We start from the raw sequence: 16,168 nt of genomic DNA, 5'->3' as shown, positions 1-16,168 counted from the left end.
GTATAATGATATAACTTTCACAATGTGACTGTGTGATTGTGAAAACCTTTTGTCTGATGCTCCTTTTATCTACCTTATCAACAGATGAGTAAACCATATGGATTAAAACTAAATAAATAATAGGGGGAATAAATGTTAAAATAAATTTAATAAATTGAAATGCTAGTGATCAATGCAAGGGAGAGGTAAGGGGTATGGTATGTATGAATTTTTTTCTGTTTCCTTTTTATTGCTTTTTCTGAATTAATGCAAATGTTCTAAGAAACGATCATGATAATGAATATACAACTATATGATGATATTGTGAGTTACTGATTATACAAGTAGAATGGAATGATCATATGGTAAGAAAGTTTGTGTTTGTATGTTGGTATGTTTATAAATAAAAGAAAAAAGAAAAAAATCAGTAACATTTCTATACACAAGCAATAAGTTAGCTGAGCAGTCAGTTAAGGCAAAAATTCCATACAAAATAGCTAGTAAAAGAATTGAATACTTAGGAATGAACTTAACTAGGGACGTAAAGGACTTGTATAGAGAAAATGCATAACATTGCTAAAAGAAATCAAAGGAGATCTAAATAGTGGAAAGACATTTCCTGCTGAGGATACAAAGGCTGAATTTGGGTAAGATGTCAATTCTCTACAAATTGATCTACAGATTCAACACAGTACCAAACCAAATTCCAACATCCTACTTTGAAGATGTTTTTGGAAAAGCTAATCACCAAATTCATCTGGAAGGCAAAGAGACCCCGAATAGCTAAAAGCATCCTAAAAAAGAAGAACAAAGTGGGAAGATTAACACTCCCTGACTTTAAAACCTATTATAAAGCCATAGTGGTCAGGGACCTGGCACAAAGACAGAAGCACTGACCAATGGAATCGAATAGAGTGCAGAAATAGACGACCAAATCTATGGTCGACTGATTTTTGACAAGGCCCCCAAATCCTCTGAACTGGGACAAAATAGTCTTTTCAATAATTGGACATGGAAGAACTGGATATCAATAGCTGAAAGAATGAAAGAGGACCCCTGTCTTACACCCTACACCGAAATTAACTCAAAGAGGATTAAACACCTAAATATAAGAACTAGTACCATAAAGCTTCTAGAAGAAAATGTAGGGAAACATCTTCAAGACCTAGTAATAAGAGGTTTCTAAACCTTAAACCCAAAAGCAAAGTACAAGCAACAAAAGAAAAAATAGATAAACGGGAACTCCTCAATATCAAATGCTTCTGTACTTCAAAAGACTTCGTCAAAAAGTAGAAGAGGCAGCCAATTCAATGGGAGAAAATATTCAGAAATCATATATCCAACAAAGGTTTGATTTCCTGTATATACAAAGAAATCATACAACTCAACAACAAACGAACAAACAATCCAATTATAAAATGGGCTAAAGATATGAATAGGTATTTTTCTGAAGATCAAATACAGATGGCTCAAAAGCACATGAAGAGATGCTCATTTTCATTGGCTATAAGGGAAATGCAGATCAAGACTGCTATGAGATACCACCTCATACCTATAAGAATGGCTGCTATTAAACAAACCAGAAAGTATAAATGTCGGAGAGGATGTGGAGAAACTGGGACACTTATGCACTGCTGGTGGAATGTATAATGGTGCAGCCACTATGGAAAACTGTTTGGTGGTTCCTTAGGAAACTAAATATCGAGTTGTCCTGTGACCCAGCAATAGCACTGTTTGGTATATACCCAGAAGAGCTGAAAGCAGTGACACAAGCAGACATTTGCACACCGATGTTCACAGCAGCATTATTCACAATTGCCAAAAGATGGAAACAAACAAATCAAATGCCCATCAACAGATGAGTGGATCAACAAAATGTAGTACATACATAATATGGAATAGTATGCAGCAGTAAGACAAAATGACGTCCTGAAACACATGACAAGATGGATGAGCCTTGAGGACATAATGCAGAGTGAAATAAGCCAGACACTAAAGGATAGACACTATATTTCACTCTTATTACCAGCATAAAGGTATAATCAGAGGCTTATATTACAGGATATAGGGGACTTAGAGATACACAGAAGCTAGAGATAGGTGAACCATTAGCGAATGAGGGATTAGATAGGAGTAAAGGTGGTTCTTTAGTCGGTCGTTCAGTAATATTATAATATTACCATGTTGAAGATGAACAAGATTGAGAGGGGTTGTATAGACCTATGTGTCCCACTGATTAACACTAGGAAAATATGAATTAGTTCTTGAAGAATTACTTCAAAGGTATGATTCTTGTACAAAGAATGGTTAAATCCAGGGTACAGGGGGAAAACTGCTGTTGCATGTTATGAGCTATGTTCAAAGGGAAACCATCAGTACCATCACAGCAACAACAGAGGTAAATAATGGTGGAGGGACAAGAGTTAAGATGAGGTTTAGGTTTCTTATTTGGCAAGGGTGTGTTTATTGGTTTTCTTTTTCTTGGGAACAATAAAATTATCTAAAATTGAGAATGTTGATGGACTGCGGACTTTGGGCCCTATACATGATGCCCAATGAATGCAGGTGGCTGAAGGATGTACTGATGGAGAAGTAGAATGGCGAACGATCGTGTATACTTATGAACGAAGGCTGTGCTGCCTTAAAAAGGAACACAGTCATGAGACATGTAACAATGTGAATGAACATGTAAGACATTTGGTGAGACAAAAAAAGCCAAAAACAAAAGAACAAGAATTGTATGGTCACCTTTAGAAAATGCTTATAAGAAAACTGGGGCCTATATTGTAAACTTTTAGAGCAGACACATTGAGTCCGGAGTGGTGATTATTATTTTTGAATTTTGAGAGGCTATGTATCTATAACCTGATATTTAAAGATAAGAACGAAGCCAAACAGGTTGGGGTTAAAGTAGTTGAGAATATAGGGGTAAGGAAGGCAGTGTCTATATGTTAGAACCACACATACTCTTTGAGATGAATGGAAGAAAGGTTTATTTGGTCTGAAACTGAAATTTTCTGTAATGCATAATCTAATTCAAACCTATCTGTATAGTTCATTTGAACAATTGAAACACAGGGAGCACAGAATGAGAAAGAGGTCCTTTAATCCTGTATGGATTATTGTAATCCCTAGATACATCCTAGAGTATTTTAAGACAATAATAAAAATTATTGGCAAAACCCCTGAGGGATGGGAGAAAGAATGTGGAACTATTAAACCTTAACCATCAGGGAATCCCCTGACACTGTGTCAAACTTTAGGGACACCTAAATCAATAGACCATGCCTTCGCTCATGAGGCTTACTTTTGTGAAGCTTATGTAAGTAGCAGAGAAGTTTAGATTACCTTTAGGCATGCCTAACAGTTACTTCTGGAGGACCTCTTTTGTTGCTCAGATGTGGCCTCACTCTCTCTAAGCCCAACTCTGCAAGTGAAATCATTACCCTCTCCCCTATATGGGACATGACACCCAGGGGTGAAAGTCTCCCTGGCAACGTGGGAGTTGTCTTCCAGGGATGAATCCAGACCTGGCACCATGGGATCAACAATTCTAACCTGACCAAAATGGGGAAAAGAAGTACAATTAATAAAGTATCAGTGGCAGAGAGAGTTCAAATAGAGTCAAGTGGCAGAGAGAGTTCAAATAGATTGCTCTTAACCAAACTTCAGATAGACCTTGCTACCTATCATAACCTGCCAACCCCCAACCCAGGACCATTCCAACCAATCCTAAAGAACACCTAGGACAATATATAAGATTTCACAAGGGTTCCATGCATACAGTGACTTTTCAAAAACCTACAATCTCCAGATGGGTCCCTGGTCCAGGTAAGTCCTGAAACCTAGAGGGGCCAACCTCTCCAGAACATCAGATAGTTCCATCTCCCTACTCCTTATTAGCAATAGACCCTTCCAATACGAAAAAATTAGAATGGCCATAGCCCAAACACCCCTAAAGAGAGGGATGGAAAGATCAAAGGTGATGGTGGAGTTATACAGAGAAGCTAGGATTTAACAAATGAATATGAATGCTGAATCATTAACTCTATATTTCTTTTAGTCTCCAGTATCTTAGAGCAGCTAGACGTAAAAACTTAAAATTGTGAAATTGTAACCCATGTCAAACTCTGAAATATGTTCTACAACTAATTATGGTGCTGTGCTTTGAAATTTATAGCTTTTTTGTATATATGTTATTCTTCACAAAAAAAAAAGAGGGAAAAAGTCGACAATGATAATAAAAAAAATACTTAAACTCTCAAGCCTCCTCTACTCCACAGCAGCTAGAAGAAAAAAATCTGAGAGGATTGTATGGTAGCCCATGACAAACTTTGGGATCTGTCCTGTAACTACCTGTGGAAGAGTGCTTTGAAAATTATCGCTTTTTTATTTCTTTGCTTTGTATATATGTTATACTATATAATAAAAAAAAAATGCTAAAAATAAAAAAATACAGATACAGAAATGAGAAAGTGATCAGTCAGATACATCACAAAATATCAACTATACAGAAAAGAAGGTTGCAATAAAGGAGAAGAGAAACAAAATATGATATGTAAAAACCCAAGTACAAATGGCTGTAGTAAGTACAGCTTCATAGTAATAATACTGAATGCTAATGGATTAAACTCCCCAACCAAAAGACAGAAAGTAGAGAATGGATTAAAAAGTATGATCCAATTATATGCTGTTTATGAAGACTCACCTTATACCCAAAGACAAATAAATTGAAACTGAAAGGATGGAAAAATATATCCCATGCAAACAGTAACAAAAAAGAAGTTGATTAGCTATACCAATATCAGACAAACTAGATTTTAAGTCAAAACCATTATAAAAGACATGTAGTGGCGGGCCGCGGTGGCTCAGCGGGCAAAGTGCTTGCCTGCCATGCCGGAGGACCTCGGTTCGATTCCCGGCCCCAGCCCATGTAAAAAACAAACAAAATACAATAAAACAAGAAAATGTTTAAAGATGTTTCCCTTTCTTCCTCCCTTCCTTCCTTCCTTCTCTCTGTCTTTCCCTCCCTTCCTCCCTCTTTAAAAAAAAAAAAAAAAAAAAAGACATGTAGAAAGATACTATATGTTAATAAAAGGGGAAATCCACCAAGAAGGTGGATTATATTTATGCACTTAACCACAGTGTACCAAAATACATTTGGCAAACACTGGCAAAACTGAAGGGAGAGACAGACATGTCTACAATAATTGTTGGAAACTCCAGCCCCACTACACCACTCTCATCACTAGATAGAACATTTAGACATAAGACCAATAAGGAAACAGAGAATTTGAATAATATGATAAATGAACTAGAACTAATAGATATATTCAGAGCATTATACCCCCAGATAACAGGATATACATTCTTCTCAAGTGCATACGAATCATTCTCCAGGACAGACCAAAGGTTGGATATACTTATATCCATATCAATATGGATATAATGTAAATATCAATATATTTAGAAAGACTGAAATTATACAAAGCATGTTTTCTGACCATAATGGAATAAAGCTGGAAATCTGTAACAGACGAAGAATGGGAAAATCTATAAATATATGGAAGTTAGGGAGCTCAGTGGTAGAATTCTTGCCTGTCATGCAGGATACCCAGGTTTGATTTCTGGCCCATGCACTCAAAAGAAAAATTCAACAAATGATGCTTTGTAATGGGATAATCACATGGGAAAGAATGAAATGTGACCTCCACCATGCAGTATACAAAAAAAAAGTATATATATATATACACATATAGAGAGAGAGAAGTTAAATAACACTCTCTTAAACAGTGGTGGGTCAAAGAAGAAATTGCAAGAGTAATCAGCAAATATCTCAAGATGAATAAAAACAAGAACACAAATCAACACTTATGGGATGCAATGAAGGCAGTACTTAGAGGGAAATTTATAGGCCTAAACACTTATAAATCAAAGACCTAACTTTTCAGTTCAGGACCTAGAAAAAGAATAGCAAACTAATACCAAAGCTAATAGAAGGAAAGAAATAAAAAAGATTAGAGCAGAAATAAATGAAATTGAGAATAAAAAAAATGGAATTAACAAAACCAAAAGTTGGTCCTTGGAAAAGATCAACAAAATTGACAAACTTTAGCTAGACTGACAAATAAAAAAGGCATAGTATGCAAATACATAAAATAAAAAATGACTGGGGGAACATTACTACTGGCCATCCAGAAATAAAGAGGACCGACCATAAGAGGATACGCTGAACATCTGTATGCCAATAAATTAGGCAACCTAGATGAAATGGGCAAATTCCTAGAAACATGAACAACTTGCACTGACTAGAAGAAACAGAAGACCTCAACAAACCAACTATAAGTAATAGATTGAATCAGTCATCACAAACCTTCCAACAAAGAAAAACCCGGAACCAGATTGCTTCACAGGGGAATTCTACCAATCATTCCAATAAGAATTAATTCCAATTCTGCTCAAACTCTTCCAAAAAATTAAATAGGAGGGAACATTATGTAACTCATTCTATAAGGCTAACGTCATCCTCATATCAGAGCCAGATAAAGATACTACATAAAAAGAAAATTATAGACCAACTTCTCTTACAGAGATGTCACAATCTTTAACAAAATACTTGGAAATCGAATCCAAAAGGACATCAAAAGAATTGTACACAATGATCAAGTGAGTTTTATCCTAGATATGCAAGAATGGTTCAACATAAAAAAAAATAATGTAGCATACCATATTAACAAAATGTATGGAAAAAAACAGTCATCTGAATTGATGCAGAAAATGCATTTGACAAAATTCAGCATCCTTCTAAAAAATATTTTTATTGTAAACAAACATACAAACATTCTTGACATACAAACATTCTATACATGATGTACAATCAATGGCTCATAAAATCATCACATAGTTGCATATTCATCACCATGATCATTTTTTTGAACATTTGCATCTCTCCAGCAAAAGAAATAAAAAAGTAAAAAGAAAAAGCTCATACGTGCCATACCCCTTACTCATCCCTCTCACTGACCACTAGTATTTCAATCTACTCAATATATTTTACCTTTGTTCCCTCAATTATCTATTTTTTATCCATATTTTTACTCATCTGTCCATACAGTAGATAAGGAGAGCATCAGACACAAAGTTTTCACAGTCACACAGTCACATTTCAGCATCCTTTCCTGACAAAAACATAGAAAATTAGGAATAGAAGGAAACCTCTGCAAAATGATAAAGGACATATATGAAAAAACGACAGCTAACATACTCAATGGGGAAAGACTGAAAGCTTTCCCTTTAAGATGTGGAACAAGACAAGAATGCCACTGTCATCACTATCATTCAACACAATACTGGAAGTTCTAGCCAGAGCAATTGAACAAGATAAAGAAATTAAAGGTATCCAAATTGTGAAAGAAAAAGCAAAGCTTTCATTATTTGCAGATTATATGATTCTATATCTAGAAAGTCCTGAAAAACTGACAATAAAGCTACTAGAGTTAATAGATAAATTCAGGAAAGTGGTAGGTACAAGATCAACATGCAAAAATCAGTAGTGTTTCTATATATTAATAATGAGCAATATGAGGAGGAAGCCAAGAAAATAATCCAAAATTCATTTACAATAGCAACTAAGAGAATCAAATATCTAGGAATAAATTTAACCAAGGACTTGCATACAAAAAACTAAAAAACATTGCTAAAATGGAAAGACGGTCCGTTTCCATGGATTGGAAGACTATGTATTATTAAAATGTCAATTCTACCCAAAATGATTTATAGATGCAATGCAATCCCAATCAAAATTCTAACAGCCTATTTTGCAAAAATGGAAAAGCCAATTATCAAACATATTTGGAAGGGTAATGAGCCCAAATAGCCAAAAACATCTTGAAAAAGAAGAACACAGGTGGAAGACTCAAACTTCCTGATTTTAAAGCATATTACAAAGCTACAGTGGTCAAAACAGCATGATAGCAAAGAGATGGAAATAGCCAAAATGTCCATCAACAGACGAGTGGCTAAACTAACTGTCGTATATACATACAATGGAATATTATGCAGCTTTAAGACAGGATAAGCTTATGAAGCATGTAATAACATGGATGGACCTAGAAAACATTATGCTGAGTGAGTCTAGCCAAAAACTAAAAGACAAATACTGTATGGTCCCACTGATGTGAACCGACATTCGAGAATAAACTTGGAATATGTCATTGGTAACAGAGACCAGCAGGAGTTAGAAACAGGGTAAGATAATGGGTAATTGGAGCTGAAGGGATACAGACTGTGCAACAGGACTAGATACAAAAAACTCAAAAATGGACAGCACAACACTACCTAATTGTAATGTAATTATGTTAAAACACTGAATGAAGCTGCATCTGAGCTATAGTTTTTTTTGTTTGTTTGTTTGTATTTTTTGCTTTTTCTTTTTTTCCTTTTTTTCTTTTTTATATATTTTTTTATTTTTTATTTTTATTATTATTTTTATTTTTTCTCTATATTATCATTCTATATCTTTTTCTGTTGTTTTGCTAGTTCTTTTCCTAAATCGATGCAAATGTACTAAGAAATGGTGATCATACATCTATGTGATGATATTAAGAATTACTGATTGCATATGTAGAACAGAATGATTTCTAAATGTTGTGTTAGTTAATTTTTTTTAATTAATAAAAAAAAATCTTAAAAAAAACAGCATGATACTGGCAAAAGGATAGATACATTGAATGAATTGAGAGCTCAGAATTAGACCCTCACATCTATGGTCTATTGATTTTTTTCAAGACTGTTAAATCCACTCAATTGGGAAAGAACACTCTCTTCAAGAGAGGTGTTGGGAGAACTGGAGATACCCAAATTAACTCAAAATGAATCAAAGACTTATATATAAGAGCCAAGGCTATAAAACTCCTAGAAGAAAATGTAGGAAAGCATCTTTAGGATATTGTATTAGGCAAAGGTTTCTTAGACTTTATATGCAAAGTACAAACAACAACAACAAAATAGATTAATGGGACCTCCTCGAAATTAAACTTTTATGTATCAAAGGACTTTGTCATGAAAGTGAAAAGACAGCCTACTCAATGGGAGAAAATATGTGGAAAATTACATATCTGATAAGAGTTTAATACTCAGAATATATAAATAAATCCTACAACAATAAAAGGACAAATAACCCAATTAAAAAATGTGCAAAAGAGTTGAACAGACATTTCTCCAAAGAGGCTGTACAAATAACTTAAAAAGTACATGAAAATATGTTCAACATCACTAGCTAATAGGGAAATGCAAATAAAAACCACAATGAGATACCAATGTACACTCACTACAATGGCTACTATGAAAATACCAGAAAATTACAAGTTTTGGAAAGGGTGTGGGGAAATAAGAACACTCATTCTCTGCTGGTGGGAATGTAAAATGGTGCAGGAGCTTTGAAAGTGTTTGGTTGTTCCTCAGGAAGCTAAGTATAAAATTACCTTTCGACTGGCAATCCTGTTACTTGGTATGTACTCAGAAGAATTGAAAGTAGGGATACAAAACACATATTTGTACACTGATGTTCATAGTGGCATTATTCACTATTGCCAAAAGATGGAAGCAACTCAAGTGTCCATCAACCAATGAATGGATAAATAAAATGTGGTATATACACATGGATTTCTATTCAGCTTTAAAATAGGAATGAAGTCCTCATGCATGTGGCAACACAGATGAACCTGGAGGACTTTATGTTGAAGTGAAATAAGCCAGACACTAAAGGACAAATATTTTATGATCTCACTAATATGAACTAATTATAATTCATATTAATTATGAGTTTGCCTAATTATAATTGGCAAACTCATGGAGTTAGAGTTCAGAATATATTGGGGAATAAAATGAAGGTAGAGAACAGGGAGTTGATGTTTCATTTGTATAGAATTTCTATTTAGTTTGATTGAAAAGATTTGGAAATGGATGGTAGTGATGGTAAAACATCACTAGTGTAATTAACAGCACTGAATTATACATGTGAATGTAGTTGAAGGGGGAGTTTTGGGTCATATATGTTACTAGAATGAAAGTTGGAAGATAAAATATTGGACTGTATAACTGAGTGAACCTTGATGTGGAAGATGGACTGGGATTCATAGCCTAAAAATATTCTTTCATGAATTATAATATATGACACTAATACAAGCTGTTAATAATAGGTGGTCTCGGGAAAAAAGTACTTAATGTAAATTAGTAAATTATGTACTATAGTTAATAGTACTATTTTAATATTCTTCATCAGTTGTAACAAAGGTACCACACTAATGAGAAGTGTCAATAGTAGGGGAAAGCTGTATTTTTTACATGATTTTTTTTCTGTAAATCTATAACTTCTCTAGTTAAAAATAATAACATAATAATAATAGGAATATTTTATAGCCCTGGGTATTGGGATTTTAAATTAGATAATCCATGTAAATTGCTTTACACAGTGCCTAGAACATAGAATCTTTCAATAAATGCTGGCTACTACTGTTTAAAGAGTGCTATCATCAGTTGTAACAGATGTCACACACAAATGTAAGATGTTGGTGGTAAGATGGTATATGGGAATCTTGTATATTATGCATGATTATTCCATAAACCCACAACTACTCTAATTTAAAAACATATTAAAAAAAAAAAGAAAGTTGTTCATTTCTCACTTGATAAGAGTTCCAAGCCCTCCCTAACAGAGCTGGCTTGACTCAGAGTTCTGTGGAGTTTAATTTGAAGGCTAACAGCAAAGATTCCATTATTATCTTCAAATATCATTAAAACTGGCCTGTCTTTGAAATTCTGTATTGCTTAATGTAACACCCAGATACATATCAAAGTATGTAGAAGAGATCATTTAAAAGTATTGGCAAAGTCCCTTGAGGGGCTAGAGAAAAAATATGGAACTATTAAATTTCCCCCCTGGGAAACCCCTGATACTCTCTCAAACACTAAGGAATCCCAAATTAATAGGTCACGTCGCTGATCTTGAGGCTTGCTCTTATGAAACATATTTCTGTAGTGGAGAAGCTAAGCCTACCCATAATTATACCTAAGAGTTACTTTCAGAGAACATCTTTTGTCACTCAATCGTGGCCTTTCTTTCTCTCTAAGCCCAACTCTGCTATGAAAATCATTACCCACCCCACTAACATGACCAGGAGTGTGAGTCTCCCTGGCAACGTGGGTCATGACTACCAGGGATGAGACTTGCCCTGGCATCCTGGGATTGATAATGCCTTCCGGACCAAAACAGGGAAAAGAAATGTAACAAAATTAGGTATCAGTGGCTAAAGGAGTTCAAATAGAGTTTCTTTTTGGAAAAGAGGCTACTCTTATGCAAGCCTCAGCTAGATATTGCTAATTGCTACATTTTGCCAACCCCCAACCAAAACCACTCCTGTTAACCCTAAAGAACACCCAGGGCTCTATCTGAGATCCTACAAAAGTTTCACACACTAAGTTTACTTTTCAGAAGCCTAAAACCTTCAGATGGTTCCTAGGCCAGATAAGTCCTGAAACCCAGAGGTACCAGTCTTTCCAAAAACATCAATCTGGGTGGTGATACGGTGGCTCAGCAGGTAAAATTCTCGCCTGCCATGCTGGAGACCCAGATTCGATTGCTGATGTCTGCCCATGTAAAATAAAACAAAACAAAAAAACATCAACCCGTTCAATCCCTCTACCATATATTATCGACACCCCTTTTCAGCATGAAAAAAAGTTAGAATGGGCGTAACCCAAATATCCCTAAAGACTGGGGAAAGGATCAAAGGAGAAGGAAGAGTTATAACAGAGAAGTCAGGATTTAACAAATGAGTATGACTACTGAATCATTATATTAATATTTCCTTTTAGTTTCTAGTGTTTTGGAGCAGCTAGAAGGAAAAAACCTGAAATTGTGGAACTGTAACCCATACTAAACTTTATGTTTATATCTATAATTACTTTAAAAATGTACTTTAAAATGTATTGCTTTTTTGTATATATCATATATTTTTCTTTTTATTTGTTATTACTGTTTTTTATTGTGAATATAATATAGAGATAGCTTTTTTGTATATATGTTGTATTTCACAATAAAAAATGTTTTAAAAAACTGGCCTGTCTACAATCTCTTTGCATTAAGACTTTTTGTTGCCACTAGTTATCTTTCAAAATGCAAATACGCCAGGAAATTATATTTGGTGACAATAACTTGTGAAAGCTGCAATAACTTATGAGCTAGTTTGAAAGTGCTTAGAGCAACTTATGAAAAGCATAAAGATACATAGCATTATCAGATCCAGGAATAAAAGTTTATACATTTCTGTTAGATAAGGGAAATGATCTATTACACACCTAGAATTGGTCCTAGCTTCTGTCTCAACTTAGACCCAGATTCAAGGATGCTTTGCATCACATATTGGGAATTTTAACAAATATCTCATTTGAGCCTTACAACAACCTAATCAACACTGCTGTGTTGATTCTGAATGCCACAGATTCTTCTCAGCAAAGGAAGACTGAGAATTTGTCGGTGTCTGTCTTGCTTAGTTGGTTATTAAACTGTTCACAAGTGGCCAAACTGCAATAGGCCAGCGAGTTTTTCCTCTTTCATGACTCCAGGCTGCCCACTAACCTGGCCACTGTACTTACTGTAGAGCTGTGCTTCAGTTACAAGGGATAGATTAACAAGAGCGTGGACAAGAATGTAAATCCATCTTTGCAGTCTGAAAAACAACACAAAGTGCTTTCCCTCTTGAAAATCACAAAGCAGGTAAAGCAAGTCCTTTTTCTTTCTTTTTTCTCTTTTCTAAAAAAGCAAGGCTGCTGTGAGTATAATTGTGTATAATAAATCTCTTCCCAGAGCAGCTTGTGAAATGACGTTTGATGAGAAAATGCATGAAATACGCAACTGCTATAAAGATATTGCAATGTTGACTTAAATAATCCAAATAGGACTACTTTCAACTAATCGCAGGATTATTGTAATAAACACGCAGTCTCCAAACATTTTAATGTGTTTGCTTAATATAATAACATCTATCAAATAATTATTGTTAATAAAATTTCCTTGTCTTTTTATTTTCCATGTCCAGCATCTGAGCTTTCAATGTGTGGAGCTTGAAAAAAATTATTTAAAAATTTATAAATAAAGGACACACCATTAAAATTCCTATGCTATACCCTGATGATTACACTCAAATTTCTGTTTCATCAACAGATGATAGCTGTAGTTAATCTTGGAATCACTGTGTCTCTAGAATACATACAAGAAAAAGTTTGGGATTTAATTCATGAAAGCTAACACCAAAATTCTTTGATCTGCAAATATCACATACATGAGTCTAACAATTATTCCTTGAAATAGAAAACTTGAAGTAGGTCAACTTATTAACCGCTACCATGGAGTTTATATACCCACATTCATCTCCTTCGTCATGGATTTCCATGCAGAATGGAGTTACAAACGTACATTATTAAAATTTGTCTTTGATGCAAGTGGAGAAATGAAATAGAAACTATTATTACCCTTTGGGCTTTGGGATTATAATAGATCCAAAAACGATTATTTTTATAAACCGAAATTAAACATATCATTAATAAATTTGGTTTCCTAGCAGGGCCATGCAAGGAGGACGTCGGCATGGGTTCCCCCCACGAGATGTGTTTCCATCTCAAGTGGTCTATGCTCCCTCACATTCGTGATCACAAGCCTGGCTGAACCAGATCTGGCCGGAATAAACCCGACCAAAAAAATGAGTGAAGTGTTTGGGATATAATAAAGTGCTGTGGGGGTAGAGGTGGGAGGAGAAGAGAGATGAGTCGAAGGAAAAGAAATATGAATTAAAATGGGAAAACTCTCTCATACTCAAGTTAATTCATCTGAGAAGGGGAGACACTAAACAAGGATTCTCCCCATAACCCAAGGCTAACCATATTTTTATTGCAACAATGACCAAACAGCTTCGGCAACCCACCAAACAGCCTTCGCAATCCACCCACCGCCGAGAATCGAAAATCAGCATTTCTTCCCAAGTGAGCACACAGGAAAGGAAAGCAAGAGTGTGTGCATTTAGAGAGGAGGGCGGTGCACAGGACAAGGCAAGGCAAGTTAGTGCCTCCTTCCCGGATCCCGTTTTCCGAGCCGGCCTGACTTGGCTAACGGGTAAAGTGAACGGTGAATGATGGCAGAAGGACTGGGAGGCCAAACTTAGGGGTCGCTTCCGAACACAGTCCACCCGATAACAAAAGGACCAGATATCTAGATGGGGCGGCGGTGTGGACACCGGTCAAAGGACGGGGGCCGAGGCCGTAGCTGGCAGCAGCGCGGGGGATCAATCTGTGGACAGCACTGCGGCGGCGGCGGCGGGGACCGGGGCGCACCGGCTGGGGGCGGTCCAGGCGCGCTGAGGAACAGCAGACACCGACTCCGGGACGCCGCCAGGCACCCGCGCCTAGCTCGGGGTGTGCAATGGTGGGGGGCTCCGGAGGGCGGCCCTGCGCTCCGGGCGCCCTAGGCAGGAGCCCGGAGCCAAGAGGGCCCCGCGCCGAACCGGACCCTGCCGTCCGAGCCCCGCTGCAGCGCCCACTACCCGGGTCTCCGCCTGCGGGCTGGGCACGAAGTCCGGACTGGACGCCCCCTGGCTGCCCGGCGGTCCCGCGGGCCCGCCCGAGACCCGGCGGGGGAGGGGGCGCCGCGAGTGCCGCGCCTACCTGCTCCGGGGCTGCGGGGCCGGGACCTGCGGCGGCGGCGGCAGTCGCGGCGGGGAGGGAGCTTCTTCAGGAAGGGGTGGGATCTGCTCGTCCGCCCGCTCGTCCGCCTCCCGCCTGCCGCGGCCCGCCCCCGACTTATTCTGGGGTCCCGACTGCGAGGCCTCGCATGTAAGAGCGCAGCAGCCGGGTCTCGGGTTCAGATCACCCCCGGGGCTCCTGATAGTTACCTGGTGTGGAGCCGGGTGTGGATGGTGGAACCGCTTCCTTCAAGAGCCTCTGTGGACGCGTTAGCCTGGCGCTCCTCGCCCAACAAAAGGACAGAACCTAGGATCCTCCTCCTGGTGTTTATTTATTCCTGACCTGTTGTAACCTCCTGCCTGGCTCCCTTCTGTCCACACACCTAGGGTTTTTGCACGTAGCAGCTAAATTTCATTTTCATACACACTGGCTGAATGTAGTTCTCCACCACTCAGCGCTCTCCCGCGGTTTTCTTTCATCACATTGAAAAAACACAGGGCCAACTTCTGACCCTGGCAATAAAGAGCTAACCTTTTGCCTCTCAGCGCCAGCTTGCTCTCTTCCTCCCACTGTCTCCTCCGAGTCCGTTATAAAACTGTATTCATCAGCATTTTAATAGCTTTCTCCACTCCAGACTGCAACCTACCAGTGGCACCATGTCAACGACCTCTGGCAGCAGCTGTGGATAAATGCCATTTTTTATCACACACCACTCATTAATTTCTGTTTCCAAACATAACCTTTCTGGACTCCCACAGTAGGTCTTTCTTTACTCGATCTGTCTTTGTCAGGCTGATTTCTACTTTTTTTTTTTTTTTTTATCTTCCGTACACTTGTCTCCTTTAAGCTGTTGCTTCTCAAAGCACAGTTTCTAAGAACTTTCTCCAATTAAGCTTATTCAATGTCTCCAACACAACATTAGCTTACAGAACTCTCCCTTTCCAACAACTCGTGAGTATTACTTTCATCTACTTACGTCTATATTGATTACTTATTATTTTTTCTCTTGGAAGTTCCTTGAGGACAGAAACCTGGCCTTCTCCCGTTTTCCCTACCTTAATGAATGGGACTGTTAGCCATCCAATTAAAATAGCAAAAACAAAATTTTAATTCTAGTCTAAAATGCCCAAAAATTATGTGCTAGATTTTGTGGGTGTTAGCCTATGTGCGTTTTCTAATAGAAGATCTCAGACTGGTCTTTGACTGGCCCAAAGTTAAGGATCGCTTGAGGCGCATCTGTGCACCCCAGACCTGGATGTGACCCCGCCTCTTCTCCCCTCTGCCATACATTTCTCTCTGCTATGATTGAAGGAGCCCTTTAGCTAAGTCTCCTTCCAATCCATTCTTATAAAGTTTCTAGATCCAGTCTAAGAATTAATAGTTCCTCTTAACTGTTTGCACATCAGAATCACCAGTGGTGACTTTAAAAAAATACGAATACGTAGGCTCACCTTAG

The 16,168-nt window shown here is 37.5% G+C and overlaps 1 protein-coding gene across 2 annotated transcripts in view; it reads right to left on the bottom strand.

Annotated features, from left to right (window-relative positions):
• The window catches only part of TMEM150C (transmembrane protein 150C), a 108,129-nt gene extending 92,847 nt beyond the window's left edge, over positions 1 to 15,282 (bottom strand). The window contains exon 1 of one of the 2 annotated variants that reach the window (XM_077143022.1): positions 14,922 to 15,282. The gene's annotated coding sequence lies outside the window, so the exon portion shown is untranslated. Of the gene's footprint in view, positions 1 to 14,694; positions 14,769 to 14,921 lie in introns of those variants that run through there. The other variant, XM_077143023.1, reaches the window with a different exon arrangement.
• Positions 15,283 to 16,168: the final 886 nt, after the last annotated feature.

Source organism: Tamandua tetradactyla, chromosome 24 (assembly GCF_023851605.1).
Source record: "Tamandua tetradactyla isolate mTamTet1 chromosome 24, mTamTet1.pri, whole genome shotgun sequence".
Lineage (NCBI taxonomy): Eukaryota > Metazoa > Chordata > Mammalia > Pilosa > Myrmecophagidae > Tamandua > Tamandua tetradactyla.
The sequence above is the reverse complement of the archived record's forward strand: the minus strand, read 5'-3'. Positions and strand labels throughout refer to the sequence as shown.